Source organism: Rhinatrema bivittatum, chromosome 8, assembly GCF_901001135.1.
Source record: "Rhinatrema bivittatum chromosome 8, aRhiBiv1.1, whole genome shotgun sequence".
Taxonomy (NCBI): Eukaryota; Metazoa; Chordata; class Amphibia; order Gymnophiona; family Rhinatrematidae; genus Rhinatrema; species Rhinatrema bivittatum.
The window spans coordinates 20412073-20424362 of NC_042622.1; positions in this window are offsets into that span (position 1 = coordinate 20412073).

Here is a 12290-nt window from a genome sequence, read left to right on the forward strand (position 1 = left end):
AGGCTGAACAGCAGCACTCAGTACTGGAAATGCTGCCCGCCCACCACGAACCGCAGATAATTCCCATGGGTGCGAGAAATTTTGATGTGGGCGTAGGTGTCTTTTAGGTCGAGGGAGCAAAGCCAGTCTCCCTTCCACAGGAGAGGTATCAGGGAGCTGAGAGAAACCATCTTGAACTTCTCCCTTTTCAGGAGCTTGTTCAAGGCCCGCAAGTCCAAAATAGGACGGAGATCTCCAGTTCTCTTTGGAATCAGGAAATATCTTGAATAGAAACCGCTCCCCCGTTGATGTGGCAGAATGGGTTCGACCGCCCTGACTATTAAAAGGGTGCAGAGCTCTGTGAAAAGTATCTCCTCATCTGCCGAGATGCCCCAAGAGGGGCACAGCGGAGAGTCTGGCGGGATACCCTGAAAGTACCCTTGATGAATGATGGACAGGACCCACTGATCCGAGGTGATGGATGGCCAATGGCCCACAAAGAGCTGTAGCCGGACCCTGACCAGTGGGCCCACAGTCGAGGATACCAGAGACCGGCTTGTGCTCCCTCACCACCAGTCAAAACCCCGTGGCTGGGCTCTGCTGGAGGGCTGGTTGAGGCCTAGGAGCCCGGGGTTGCCAAGGGCGAGACCTAGGGCCAGCCCATTGGGTCCTCACCTGGAACACCGGAGGATAGTACTTCCTCGGGCGGTAAAACGGGCACTTAGGTTCCTGCTGTGAATATCTCTTGCCTGAGGACTGCTGTCCAGAGATTCCTGGTATACTGGCTCATGTACAGTTGGTAGCAAGCGGTACGTGCCACCAACTTTCCTCCCCAGGGCGTCTAGAGCTCTATGTTCTTGGCCTGGGGGCAGCAAGGCGTGAGTCTGAGAATGCTTCACCTTTTTGAGGGCGGAACTCCACCACCACAGACTGGCGTGGGAGCTGATGCCTCTCAAACCCCTTGGTTGGCTGAACCAGGTATACCTCATCAGTCTTCCTGTTCACTGGGGATACCGAGATGGGGTATTCCCAGAGCCAGACAAAGACATCTTTAAAGATGTCATGGACTGGGACAGCCACCAGCTCTTTTGGCACATCTACAATTTGGAGAATCTCCAACATTTTGTGGTGGGAGTCCTCATCCATCAGGAGCTGAAAAGGGATGGACTCCGCCATGGCCTGCACAAAGCCCTCAAACGTCAGGTCCTCTGGTGGGGACCGACATCGCTCCTCTAGAGGCGATGGCTCAGAGGGCAGATCCTCATCCCCCCACGGGTCGTATGGGGTGTTCTCTTCACTTAGGATCCCCCACTGGGGGCACCAGCGAAACCCCGATGACATCATTCAAAAAGTACCCAACAAGCAGTTGAAGGGCAGCAGCCACTGGAGAACGGCACTATCAGAGATCGACTGCACAGAATGTACCAAAAGGCACCACTCACCGCAATGCCCTCTAAGGCCAGGACAAGAGGCGAGGGACTCTGGCGTGGGAAGAAAAACCGAGAAGACTCTACCATGGACTTTTTCCAACAACAAAAAGACCAGCTCCACATCCGCGAGACAACAGCTCCGCGGGAAAAAAAGAGAGTGAAGAGGGACCCTGCGTGGACGCATGGATAGCGGCATGCTGGGCATGATCAGTGTGCCTAGTCAAATATTTCTGTGCCGAGCACCATCTGATGACATCACCTATGTGTGAGGACTACCATCCTGTTTGTCCCAAGAGAGCTGTCCTTAAAAGAAAGCACCCTCAAGCATAAATGATGAAATGATGAAGATCCATTTGTACAAGGAAAACAAAAATATTGCTGCAAGGCTTTTGACTGGCTCCCAGGTGAGACAGGAGCTTCATTGCCTGCCAGTTACTGCCGTTTATAATTTAAACTAGTAACTCAGATTTTTAAGGCCCTCCATGTCTTAGGATCAAGTTACTTGAGGCATAGACTCCAAATGTATGCTGCAGGGTGAGTGCTAAGATCAACAATTGGAAGGGTATTGGAATTTCCATCACGAAGGGATATCGTAGTGGAAAAGACATGCAGACAAACCTTTTCATGCATGGGTCTATATGTGCAATTCATTTCCATTAGAATTTCAACAATGGACAGATTTTGCGGTTTTTCAACGTCTGCTTAAATCATGGTTCTTTCAGTTGGACTTTTCTGAAGAGTAATGGGCCAGTTCAAGAATGATGCTTTGTTAAGTTAGAGCAACTTAATTTTTTTTAATTGTGTTCTATTATAATGACATATTTTATTTTAGACTTGATGTATATTTTTATGATGGCATCGGAGCTGAATGCACAATGTTGAGCTCTGAAGCAGTAGAGAGAGTTGAGCTGGGAAATGCTTTTTTGCCTGTACCATCATTTGAAAAAAAAAGGGGGGGAGGGGGGAGGAAACCTGTACCAGCCCTCTGCAGGTGCTGCTTCCTCCATGGCTTTTACAAGCCATCCTTGACAGCTTCATGGCACCTGTAGAGAAAGGAGATGTTGCTCCAGTGAAGAAGCTTGGCCATGGAATGGCCACTGGCCACCCTCAGTGACTTGGACGGATTGCTGAGGTCAGCACTGAGAGTACTCAGCTCATGTTCACGGTACAGTGCAACGGTTGGCCTAGCAGGAGCAGCAGCTACAGTTGCAGCAGGAGCTGCAATGCCTGCTGCTCAATTCAGAGGAAGCGTTTGGGCAGTATCTGTACCATCTGTGGACCTTGGTGGTGAGAAGAAGGTGGTGAGTGGATCCCTGAATGTGGAGGGTCTGTGGAGGCCCCCAAGGTCCATGAGGGATGGGGACCTGTAAGAAGGTACATCAGGATCTGGGTCCTTGCAATATGGGGCTAGTCAAGCCTATTGAGGAAATGCTAAATTCTTTGTGGGATGCTATAATCACTATGATGGTAAATTTCAAAAGGGGCATATGGAGTCTAGGGTAACTGGGTACAGTACAGGCTAAAGAACCAGGGATGTTGGGAATACCTAGCCCAACGCTGGTCAAACTGGTGAAAGTGATCCTCGGCTGGACATGCATCTGTTATAAAATACAGGTAGTTGCACATCCGTAAGCCAACTCATGCTGCTGGGCACACACAAGCTTAAAATTAGGCGCACAGATATGCATGCTTAAGCTATTTTTTCACATGCAGTGGTATCTGAGGGCATGCTGGCATGCGTGCACATCTATGCACCCATGCACCGGTTTGAAAGTTATCATCTTAGGCTATTTTAGATCACGCGTGCATATGTACACACATGGTCTAGACACAGAGAAGTTGTATTTATTGTATAGCTCGATGGTACTGCCCGGGGAGTGGGCAGCAGTGAAGGTAACCCAGTGAAGTAGTCCAGGGGTCCTCAGCAGAGGAGACCAGTCTCACACTCGAGTAGGTGATAGGCAGCGCGGTGTAGCAGGGATAGGTCCCGGATGTAGACACAGAGCGCTGAAGATGAGACAGACTGAAAGGGTTAGTACTTACTGAAGCAGAAAGCTGTATTGTTGAAGGTCCTGGCAGGCAGAAGTTGTTCAGTGGCAGGCACCAGATTAGGGAGAGCAGGCCCTCGAGGAGTGAGTACCCGGTATCCCAAGATAGGTACCTGAAATAGAGCAGAAGGGCCCCCGAGGAGCGGATACCCAGGTTAGTGAAGAAATACCCCGAAGGGCAGAGAGAGCTTCCTGCGGCAGCTGGGAAGCGGCAGAGCAGCTTAGACCGGAGGCAATCCAATCCTTGCTAATTCAGTTTGTTAGCACTGGAGAGAGCGGCATGAAGATGCTGCAGCAGCCATCTTCCCAAGCCTTGAAGAGAGAGAAGGAAGAAAGATGAGGCACAGAGGTCAAAGCCGTCTGAGACCGACGGATGCAACACATATGGGATAAAGATCTGCACAGCAAAACCTTTCATTGGTTTTCTTTTTTTTTATGTCACTTTCATTTTAGCACGAGCTATTTTCAAAATTTACTGCGCTGCTTTCTTTTTTTAGTGCATACTATTTAGAAGTAGCTGGTGCTAAAACAAAAATGAAATTGAGCACGATGAAAATGCATATCCCAAATGCAAGAGACACTCCAGTAACAAACTGCATTCTACCCGCAGACGTGCCCACAAAAACCCAATTCACCAAAATGCATTCACGCCTTTTAATTACTTCAGACCTGAATACATTTATTTCTGCATTCAGGCAGGCATGGCTCTGGTGTAGCTCCCATTTCTTCTATGGGAGTGATACTGGCACTTAAAACTTTCTTATGCTTTAGGAAAAATAAGAAAAGTACCTGGAAGAAACCTTATTCTTTCAGACTTATCAGAAAATACAAAGAAAAGCAGCAAAGAAAAAAATATTTCACCAGCCTTTTCCTATTCTTTAAAGGCTGCTGAAAGTTTTCCATGCAAAGGCTGATTTTAGAGGGGCCAGTGCTGCTTTTCTCAGCTGGGATTGCAGTGCTCATTTTTTAAAAAAACACTTTGACCTTAACGCCTCTATTAATGATATAACATTCACGTCATCTCTCGTTGTATTCTAAGCCTATCCCTAACATCTACATTAGTAATATATTATTCATGCCATCTGCCTTATCCTTTCTAAGCTTATTTTTCTTTCAGTTTACAACTTGGACCCCTTTCTCCCTCTCTCTCTCTGACACACACAAACACACACACTATCTATATTTTTTTGTGTGTGCATGCAAACTGTGGTTCCCATATCCATCGCTTATCTCAAGAGCACAGCAGATTATGGATCACCAGGAATGTACAGATATTAAAAGACACATGCATCATTGTAGTACTTCTCAACTAAATTAACAACCATGACTCACCCACTAGATAACTAGTTATCTAGAACTAGATAACAGTATTATATACATTCCTATCTATGACATACAAACCACCGAACATGCTTACTACTATATACAACACTACCAGTGATATTTCAGCTTACTTCTTGCATATCATCACAACAGGTTATAATTGGGAACTGACACAATATACTAGAAATGTCAACAAAATAAAACCTTGTTTTCCAGAGTCAAACAAATCTTTTTTCCTTTGGGATTCTCAAGGTCATCATCATAGTTTGCTCCTGCACACATGGGAGCTGCTCAGATAGGATTATGACTGGAGAACCTCCGCCAGAGAAGTCATAAGAAGTGACATTAGGAAAGAACCTGTTCCATTTACCACTTACTGGAAACATTCTTTGCAATCATCTCAAAACCGGCATGTGGGACATTGTGCAAGCCCAAATCAGCCCTGGATCATAGCTGTTTGGATATGATCCAGGGAGGAAATTACTTTCAAACAAATGCGTACAGCATCATATGCACATCTATTTGCTGTGAGCAGATCTATGCTAGAGTTTTATGACCCGCACGTATGATAACGCGCATATGTAGGCTTATTTGTAAATACATGCAGTGCATTTGAAGAGCGTATATCAGTGCACTGAACACATGTACTTTTCCTACCTATTTAAAGTCAATGCATTGTAAAACATTTGTGCATCAAGGAAATTACCAGTTTTGCCAATTAGTCCACCAGTTCTCCCAGTCCTTCTCCAGGTCATCAATGCCTTCCTGGTTCTTCAGCCTGAACTTCCCCCTGGAGTTCATTCAGACCTCCCAGCCAACCAATGGTACACAATAAATATGTTGATTATAATTTATGCCAGGTAATAGCAGGTGTAAAATTCAGCAAGTTGGAAAAATCTACATGCCTGACTTTTTAAAATAGCAACATAGGCGTCTAAATGTTGGCCCCTCCCCTGGAACGCCCCTAGATCTCTCCTTTTTTATGTACATGCGTGTCCGCGCGAAAGTGAAAGCACCTGCACATTTAGCATTTTTATAATATATGGACTAAGAGAGTAGAGGCTACTTACATGCATATATGCTAATTTTTACATTTGTTACATTTCAAAAAATCACCCCTAAGTTTAATTGTAGTTTAGGTAAAGCAAAAAGCAATATCAAAGCATTGCATTTGTCAAAGGTGAGTCCAGGGCAAGGCACTCGTGCTAACTAGTATATCTACATTGTAATATAGATTTCAAAATGCTAAACTTGGATCGAGAACGAAATCTGTTTTTCAATGCTTCCAAGAGCCTATCTGCTAATTACGTTGATTGCATATGTCTGGAATTATTGTATCGCCACGTCTCTCAATTAATTTAGTAGCACTTTGGGAAATCAACCAGTCCTGAAGATGATCTTTCATTCCTTGTTATTGCAGTTATGATCATTGAAGGCAGAACGAAATAAACTGTCTCCCTTTCTAACTGGATGAATATTGCAGCGTCTGCACCCGAATGAGATGCAATTCTTGCGGTGGTGTGTAAGCAGTGGCACTGCTATGTAATTTCCTGAAGACGTGCAATCTCCTGCTGGTTGACTCCGTTCCTCGTTCTGTCGGTTCGACTCTGGACATTGTGAAGCAATGACAACCGTAATTGCTGGCAGATGAGTGCCTTCTTGCTTACCTCACCCAATCTGCCCAGTTGCCCCCTGCCTACTGAAAGTCCATCATCTCTCTCCCGTGTCCTTCCTGTTGCCTTCTGTCACCGTCCCAAGGATGTTTGAACTGAACTGAATTCATCTTTCTAATTGTTGGTCCCTAACTCTTTTCCTTAGATTTTCCATTTTCCCAGTGTGTCCTTTTTGTTCACGGCTGTAGTCCCTTGCGTGAAATGATTTATCCCCTGAGATTATTCACCAGCTGTTCAAGCTGCATTCATACTTTAGCGCTGCAGTCTCCTCACCTGATGTCACGTTTCAGCTTTCCTTGCCTGCGTTATTTGCACTTTGCTCCTCCTCTAAGGCGGGGGCAGACTGCCAGTGATCTGGTCCCCCGGGCATTAAGGGTCATAGGCCCCTCATTGGCCCCCAGCTACTCATCCGAGGCTAGGGGAGGGTGCTGTGGGTCCTCAGCGACTGCCCTTTTGCACGAATGGTCAGCCCACCCCTGCTCTGAGGCCTCCTGAGGACTTTCTACAGCCGTTCCTGCTACTTATTCACGCAGTGGGAGCCTCAGGGAGCCGCTATCTGCTCCCCAGGAGTCTCTCCTCAGCTCCCTGCCCTGCGTATTTGTAGTTGGATGGCTCAGGATACTGCTACCTTGGGCTTTTCAACAACAGAGTCCAACTTATTTTGAATCATAATTTTGGAAGTGAAATCATGAAAACTATGAAGAGCTGAAGGAACCTCTGGTTCTTACCATGAAGGACTTTTCACCTTGACTGCTTGATTGTCACGTTCTGTTTGTGGCTTTTTATTTCTTCTATACTGTGTATGTAAAGTCTGCAAATTGCTTTAAGCTGCGAATACGCGGCATAGAAATCAAACAAACAAATAATAATGACCGGATTTCATATAATCCTGCACATAAATCGATTCTGACAATTTCGGTGGCTCCCAAAGTCTGCAAAGTGGCGATAATTGGGCGAGCATGTTCCGAACTGCTCCCAGCGCACTGCATGCATTGAGCCCAGCTGAACCAATTCGCTCACCAAGGCTGGGAACAGGGGCCGTGGCGCCTTAATCCGTCAGCCCGGACACAGAGCGAGCACCCAGAAACGCAAGCTGGTGGTGGAGGAGATCATAGTCCATGAGCCCCTGTCCTCTTTCGGCAGTATTCCTATTTCAGAGTCGATCTATCTAGCGAAAATACGGAACTCTCGTAAAGGTGAATTTTCAAAAGTCGCGCGCTTTTTAAACATAGGAACCCGAGCGGTAACATAGCACATGCGCGAGGGCTCGCTGTTTTATGAACCGAAACATACACACACACACATCAGGGTCCGCTGGGCCAGTTTGCATGTGTAGGAAAGGGAGTGGGCCAGGGTTGGTGTTCTGGGGAGGGGGGGGCGCCAACATTTACGCAAATAAGTTGTAATTTTACAACCTGCCAAACGACGCACATCAGTCTTTTACTTGTGTACATTTACTTATTTATTTTTATTTATTTATTTCTTTTATTATACCGACATTCGATCGAGATATCACATCGGTTTCCATGATAACTAAAGGAATAGGGTGGTAACAGCCCTATTTTACATTATAACATGATAATAAATATAACAAGTTGTAACAGAACTAACAGGAATATATGGAACATTACTTCTGGTCATTATCTGGCGTAAGTGCTCGTAAACATCTCAAACGTGAAAAAATGACTGGGGGGGGGGGGACGGGGACGACTTCAGGCTGAAGAGCCAGGAAGGGTCTTCACGAGCTGCAGATGGACTGGGCGAACTGGTAGACTAACTGGGAAAACTGGTTGTTTCATTGCCACGCTCATGTTTTATCCCATTATCAGAAAATCTAAATGTGTACATATTATTACATACATAATATCAATTATAAAACAAAGATTCATAAACGGTTATTTTCACTTCGAATAATAGAAGGACTAGGGGCATTCCATGAAGTTAGCAAGTAGCACATTTAAGACTAATCGGAGAAGAAATTATTTTTCACTCAACGCACAATAAAGCTCTGGAATTTGTTGCCAGAGGATGTGGTTAGTTGCAGTTAGTGTAGCTGGGTTCAAAAAAGGTTTGGATAAGTTCTTGGATGAGAAGTCCATTAATGGCTATTAATCAAGTTTACTTAGAGAATAGCACTGCTATTAATTGCATCAGCAGCATGGGATCTTCTAGTGTTTGGGTAATTGCCAGGTTCTTGTGGCCTGGTTTTGGCCACTGTTGGAAACAGGATGCTGGGCTTGATGGACCCTTGGTCTGACCCAGCATGGCAATTTCTTATGTTCTTAACCCCCTGACTAGCCTCGTTTTTTTGTTACATGAAGTAAAGTTATGCGATAGGGGACCTCGGCGCCCGCTTGTGCGCGTATCTACTTACACGCTGACTTCATGGTGCAGTCCCGGCCTGCCCTTGTCCTGCATACACCCCACCCAGACCACGCCCATGCCCACCCCTTTTGGTGAGAAACATTTGTATGTGAGTACAGGGAGATATGCGCGTACCCGTGCGGTTTTAAAATCGGCGCGGCGCGCACCAGGCTGAGTCACGTGTGTAATTCCCAGCTTTGGCGCGTGTTTGTATGTGTGCACTTCGACCGCTTTTTTTTGTCTGATTTGCTGACCTTAGCAGCAGACGTACTACCCTCAACCGTACTGTCCCTCTCACTCACTGCAGCTGCGCACCCTGTGTCTCTCGCTTCACTGCTAACCTTCTCTACCCCGCAACCTCACGAGCCTGTACTGATGGCTGGCTGTTCGCCTTGACCCGCCAGAACCTCACCCCTAGTAACTTCACTTGTCGAGATCTCACCCCTGGCAGCCCCTGCTGTCAAGACCTCGCTAACTACGACCACATTAGGAGGTAACTCACCAGGACGATCGGAAGAAGTGCTCAGTCCCGGAGTCACAACAGCGGTTCCCGAAGCCAGAGCTGGAGTGTTGCGCCACGACTCCTATCGCGAAGTACCTGGCCTTTCGCTTGAATCTTGTGTGACTGGACCCTGTGAAGGCAAACCTGAGACAGCAGCAACCGGACCAGCACTGCCTGCAGCCCCACGTGCTCCTTGACCCTCCCAACCAGGCGGGTGAAACCCACTCAGGAAAGGCCTCGAACCAGGATACCAACCCCATTGCCTAAAATTACCACTGGCTGGGTCCCCAAACTCTGGGCCAAAAGGCCAGCTGAAAGCAGGGATATTCCGATTCCCCACATTAGCCGGGGCTGGGGTAACCAGCGTTATACCTCGATGGGAAGTGACCTTCCCACTGTGGGATCCAGAATGGATTAGGACCCTCCCAAGGAGGCCTCCCCATGGCGGCAGGTCCCGCGAACCCCAGTCTGCTGCTTGCAGGAGGGGCTGAGGCCGCAGCATTTTCAGGGCAGGCAGGACTCCCCACTCTCTCCGTGCCATGAACCCCACCATTCCGGACCCCAGAAAATTGAAGGGGGGAGAGGTGTTCTCTCTCACTCGGGGGACCCATATCTGACTATTTGCCTATTATTGCCTGCTGGTGTGAGCGAAGCCTTAACCCCCTCTGCATGTGCTTCCCGGAGGACAGGTCGAGAGTTAACAGGACTTGTGCTGTTAGCCTGTGACGCTGCCTGCATGTTAGCATTACTGTGATCTACTGGGGAGAGAGAGAGCCTCTGCTCTGCACCTGAGCTTCCTGTACCCCTGTAGATACATTCTTGGCGCTCGTGTGGCCTGCAGCACGTGCTTGGGAGCGCGAAGCAAGACCTTTTTACTAGTCCCACCCTTCGGTCCTCCACCCTCCTCTACTGCCGACCTACGGGAAGGGACTTGCTGAGCAGGTGCTTTGGCCCAGGTTGGTGCTCTGGCTCGCGTTGCTGCGGGCACACTCACGCCTCTCATCCCGGCCCTCTCAACCCCTCCCCATGCCACGCGCCGGCCTAACTGGCAAGGAACTCAAAATTCTCCGCGATGCAGCCGCCGAACTGGCCGCAACGCACGCGCCTCCAAACGAGCACCGGCGCCAAAATCCATTCCCCCCCGCCTCCCAAACCGGCCGGAATTACCAGCAACTGCGCAGCAAATAGCCCGGGGAACCGTCAACGCCGGTCGAGACGGCAGAAAAGAACATGGGGGGGGGGAGCGAGGCCCTCGTGCCAGCTCCTCCCCTTGCTGCCGCCTCAGCTCAGCTCGTCCAATAGAGGCGCGAGGCCCCAAATTCAAAAAAATGTAAGAAACAAATCGGTTCCCAAGGGAACCAGGCTGTAGGTGTGCGTGTCGACGATGCTCCGTCTAGGGAGCCTGCCCCTTCCCCCTCCCCCCGTGACTCGCACCGGGAGAGAGCCTGGCGCCACATCAATGCCTGCCTGCGGGCACTAGGCCTGCCTGCTCGGCCACTCAGCTCAGAGGGACAAACCATTCATTACAGCATCTCCCCCAGAGTTTGGCTGGAATTGGACGTCCCTTAGGCACAAGGGTGGGGGGGGGGGGCTAGATTAGGTAAGAAGGGGCAGATGTAGTTTACTTTCAGAGGGGAACGTTGTGTTTCAGATGTGCAGTTTTATATTTTACACACCACTGGACTGGCAGCCAGTGCAGATCACAGCGCCCTTTTGTGATATGGCCCCTTACAGTTCGTCCTGAGATCGCCCGAGCAGCAGCATTTTGGAAAAATGTGAAGAGCTTTCAAGGCATAAACAGGTAGAGGTACCCTAAATGAACTGAATTACAGTAACGTCTCAAAGCTTGGACAAGTATGCGAAAATCAGGGCATTCAGCAGTGGCTTCAGGACCCAAAGCCATTGTTGAGAGAAAGTCAGATTTGGTTAAAATCCATTTGTAGGGTCCAAGGATTTGGATGTTTTCAGATGGTGACATGCATTGGACTCTGGCTAATAAGGATCTGCTTGAATGCATTATTGGAGCGTCCTGCTCTTATCTTCTGTTCTGCGGAGCAGCTCTGCACAACATGAACTCTTGCTTGATGTGCATCACCCCAGGTTATTGTTCTCCATTTTGTAACTAAATAGTTAAATGTAAAGAGAGCATAAGTTATAAATGAACAGTTTAAATGAAGCTGTTGATTGCATTGACTGAAATGCAATTAAGCAGTTTAGGATGTAAGTGATATTGATAAGAAGTTGTTCCGCTTAGGTCTACAGACCATTTCTTCCAAACTCTCATTTACTACCAGAATTATCCTTCTGAGATAGCAGTATTTTGACTGTTGCAATGATCAGCTCTTTGTGGGTAGCGCCATGTAAAATTTAAATCATTATTATTTAAGTGATTGGAATACACAGGGAGGAACTCGCTGGAAAAAAAGCCAGACCGCTCTCTTTCATGAAGTTTAATTGACTTAAAGTAACTATTAGTATTGATTGTTTGGTTTGGATTTGACGTTGATAAAAAATGAGCTGCACCGCCGTCATCACCCTCTATTTTTTGCTAGTATATGCGATCGTTATTGTCTTGCAAGAAATGCCTGGAGAACCACTATTCACATTTTAAGTGACGGCACGTGGGATCGCTTTCAATTAATTGTGCTTAATGAAATGTCATTTCCTCTACTGTCTGAAGCAGAGGTTTTGGAATTTAATATTTAACAGCTTGGATGCCTCATGAATCTTCGGCCTGCCAAAGAATGCCATTTATTCACTGAGACGCGCTCGTGTACCTCTAAACATTCATTTATCATAACAAGACTAAGGAGTGGCTAAAACTCTTGACAAGAGTTCTCCAGCTTAGGTCGTAAGGACATCTCTGGGGCAGGGACCTACCTGCTGCACCCGAGTGGCAAACTAGCCTTCAGCACAGCTTTGGCAAGATGAATGAGCCAAGGCCATTCTGAAAATCCGGCTAGTCAGCCGG